The sequence below is a fragment of the Lithobates pipiens genome, unplaced genomic scaffold, assembly GCF_037356315.1.
Source record: "Lithobates pipiens isolate NorthernLeopardFrog02 unplaced genomic scaffold, aLitPip1_a1.2 Scaffold_25, whole genome shotgun sequence".
Lineage (NCBI taxonomy): Eukaryota > Metazoa > Chordata > Amphibia > Anura > Ranidae > Lithobates > Lithobates pipiens.
In genome coordinates, this window is record NW_027507787.1 from 96,696,412 (window position 1) to 96,700,198 (window position 3,787).

General features: G+C 48.9%; 1 long non-coding RNA gene across 1 annotated transcript; it reads right to left on the bottom strand.

The window, feature by feature from the left end:
- Window positions 1–2,827: 2,827 nt before the first annotated feature.
- On the bottom strand, window positions 2,828–3,409 carry LOC143929923 (uncharacterized). Its single transcript, XR_013262647.1, has 2 exons — window positions 3,118–3,409; window positions 2,828–2,995 (listed from the first exon to the last, which is right to left on the bottom strand). It is a non-coding gene; the product is annotated as an uncharacterized LOC143929923 (long non-coding RNA).
- Window positions 3,410–3,787: the final 378 nt, after the last annotated feature.

Below are 3,787 nucleotides of genomic sequence, written 5' to 3' on the forward strand. Positions count from 1 at the left end.
GTCCTCAGGAGAGAAGGGAGTCCCTGTCCTCAGGGGGGAGAAGGTTTCCCTGTCCTCAGGGGGGAGAAGGTTTCCCTGTCCTCAGGAGGGAGAAGGTTTCCCTGTCCTCAGAGGGGAGAAGGTTTCCCTGTCCTCGGGGGGGAGAAGGGGGTCTCTGTCTTGGGGGGAGAGGGTCCCTGTCCTAAGAGGGGGGAGGGGTTCCCTCTCCTGGGGGGGGGGTTGTAAGGGGGTCCCTGTTCTCGGGAAAGATGGAGTGGGATATGGGATGGTCTCACTTACCATGACATGCAGGTCCCTCATTTATGCCCGTCTGGGCTCCCTCCAGCAGCACAGATGTTTGATCAGCATATCCCCAGGGAGCACAGCTACGGCTTGACAATCTGGCAGCAATTGATGGGTACAGTGGCTGTGTTTGATAGCACAGTGGCGGCAATTTATGGGCACAGTGGTTATGTTTGATGGGCACAGTGAGCCATCGTTTGCTGGGCACGGTGAGGCGGTGTTCGCTGGGCACAGTGAGGCGTTTGCTGGGCACAGTGAGGTGGCATTTTTTGGGCGCAGTGAGGCGTTTGCTGGGCACAGTGAGGTGTTTTCTGGGCATGGTGAGATGGCGTTTGTTGGGCACAGTGAGGTGGCGTTTGCTGGGCACAGTGAGGGGCATTTTTTGGGCACAGTGAGGAATTTGCTGGGCACAGTGAGGCGGCATTTTTTGGGCACAGTGAGGCGTTTGCTGGGCGCAGTGAGGTGGCATTTGCTGGGCACGGTGAGGCGGCGATTTCTGGGCGCAGTGAGGTGGCGTTTGCTGGGCACAGTGAGGCGGCGATTTCTGGTCGCAGTGAGGCAGTGATTTCTGGTCGCAGTGAGGCGGCATTTTTTGAGTGCAGTGAGGTAGCGATTTCTGGGCACAGTGAGGTGGCATTTGCTTGGCGCAGTGAGGTGGCGATTTCTGGGCGCAGTGAGGTGGCGTTTGCTTGGCGCAGTGAGGTGGCGATTTCTGGTCGCAGTGAGGCGGCGATTTCTGGTCGCAGTGAGGCGGCATTTTTTGGGCGCAGTGAGGTGGCGATTTCTGGGCGCAGTGAGGTGGCGTTTGCTTGGCGCAGTGAGGTGGCGATTTCTGGGCGCAGTGAGGTGGTGTTTGCTTGGTGCAGTGAGGCGGCGATTTCTGGGCGCAGTGAGGTGGCGTTTGCTTGGCGCAGTAAGGTGGCAATTTCTGGGTGCGGTGAGGTGGCGTTTGCTTGGCGCAGTGAGGCGGCGATTTCTGGGCGCAGTGAGGTGGCGTTTGCTTGGAGCAGTGAGGCAGCAATTTCTGGTCGCAGTGAGGCAGCGATTTCTGGTCGCAGTGAGGCGGCATTTTTTGGGTGCAGTGAGGTGGCGATTTCTGGGCGCAGTGAGGTGGCGTTTGCTTGGCGCAGTGAGGTGGCGTTTTCTTGGCGCAGTGAGGTGGCGAATTCTGGGCGCAGTGAGGTGGTGTTTGCTTGGCGCAGTGAGGCGGCGATTTCTGGGCGCAGTGAGGTGGCGTTTGCTTGGCGCAGTAAGGTGTCGATTTCTGGGCGCAGTGAGGTGGCGTTTGCTTGGCGCAGTGAGGCGTCGATTTTTGGGCGCAGTGAGGTGGCGTTTGCTTGGCGCAGTGAGGCGGCGATTTCTGGGCGCAGTGAGGTAGCGTTTGCTTGGCGCAGTGACGCAGCGATTTCTGGTCGCAGTGAGGCAGCGATTTCTGGTCGCAGTGAGGCGGCATTTTTTGGGTGCAGTGAGGTGGCGATTTCTGGGCACAGTGAGGCGTATTTATTGGCAGAACAATGTACTGTATATGTAGTCAGTGCTATGCACGGGGCCACGCCCCCCTCTCCAAGCTCCGCTCCCTCTCTAAGCTCCGCTCTATCTCTCCCTCCCAGCAAGTCTCCGTCCGCTTGAGTCCATAATTTTGGTCGACCGCTGAACAAATATCCCGCGCATGCGCTAATACAGCTTGAAGCCATAATTTTTCTTGACCAGTGAAGAAAATCGTGGGGTGGGCGGGGCTGCTGCTGACGTTCTTACCATCTGTTCAGCTCCGCCCGCCCACCCGCAAGTCTCCTCCCACTTGAGGCTAGAATTTTTCTCCACCGTGAAAATAAATATACTGCGCATGTGCTGTTAATTTCAGGGGATTGGCGCATGCGCGGTACAGGCCCGCCGTCGGCTGTTTCAGTGACGGAGCCGCACCGGAAGTGATGGGGTGAGTGGTTTTCATAAGTCGTAGGAAATTTTACAACACCGGGACTGGAAGTTGGGCACCGGAAGTCCTCCACCGCCATTTTAAGTGTGGTTTTGACAATTCCCCACATTACAGCTAGTAACTCCCACAACACCAATCCCAGCTTTACCATTAGGCCCCACCCTTATGGGAATTACAGTTTGTTTATCCTTCCTGTCTAGTACATCTATATTCCAATGACCAAACAAGTATATTAGTGCTAATTATATTATTATTATTTGTTATTGCCTCAGTAGGTACCCTAAGCTTCATTTCACTATGAGACTATTTATTTTCATGTAACAATGGCTGCTTGTTGATTTATTTAGATTCTTCTTGTTCATAAAGCTATTTAAAGGGGTCATGTCTGAGTTTCAAAAATACAATTCTTATCAACTTTGTTAGTATTTGCTTTTCCCATTGCTGGAAATGCTTTCAAAAATATACCATCATATAAAATACCCTTAAAATACACATACACATATGAAAAAAAAAAAAATATATATATATATATATATGAATCAAAGAACAGGAAGGGAAATTAGGGATTTTTGCGGTGCTGATTAACAAAATACAATTAATTGAAGTACAAAGTCAGTAGTACAAAAATTTATTAAGTTTGAGCTTAAAATCAGTAGCAATATATGCTTAAAAGATTCAGAATAATGCAATACAGTGGTTGTTCTCGTCAAGCACACATAGTCCCGACATGTTTCGCATTAGATTGCTTCTTCAGGGGATGTGTGAAAGTTTGAACAAGATCTAAACCGAAAATACAAAGTACAAAATAATAATGAAATATGTCACAACATTCGTAAATGCAGAAATAGAGGGGAAGGGGAAAGGGGGAGGGGAAACAACAGACACACACACATCAAACCCACCTTTAACCACTACGTTGGTGGTAAAGTAGTGGGATTGTCCACCTCGGGGGTTAACCACAGCAGTGCTGAATCGCAGGGGGCTAAAAAGCCAACCCAAGAAAACTGATAAAAAAAGGAATATATAGTAAGACCAAATTTGAAATTTCGGGATGATTTAAAGTTCTTTGAGTACCTAGCTTAATTTCAAGGTTGCTAAAATAAAACAGCCTTTTGGGGGTGAAGGACCCTCTAAAGTATAAAATTTGAGAAAAAATAATACAAGGATGTATTTTGGTTTCAAATGTATTACTTACGTAGGTTGGATAATTGTAAGCAGTGGGGACGCTCGCATTTTGAGAAGAAATCTTTTTAAACAAGCAGGGAGACACACCTGCATAGAAATACCAGCTGGGTGGCCAATCAGGGAAAAAGAAAAAACAAAACGAAGATAAGAAAAATTAAAATTAAAAAATAGAAAATAGAAAAAATAAAAAGGGTATCTCAAAAGGGTGGTGTATACATCATAAACTGAATGTTATACAGACACCAACCCTCAGGCATATAGATATACCCAGAGAGTTAAACATTCGCATCCCAAGGCATAGAATTCAAAGCCAGGGAGTTAATGCAAGCATATAAAAAGGGACATAGACAGTAGCCTAGGTCCAAAGGGTTGAAACACCGGCAGAGA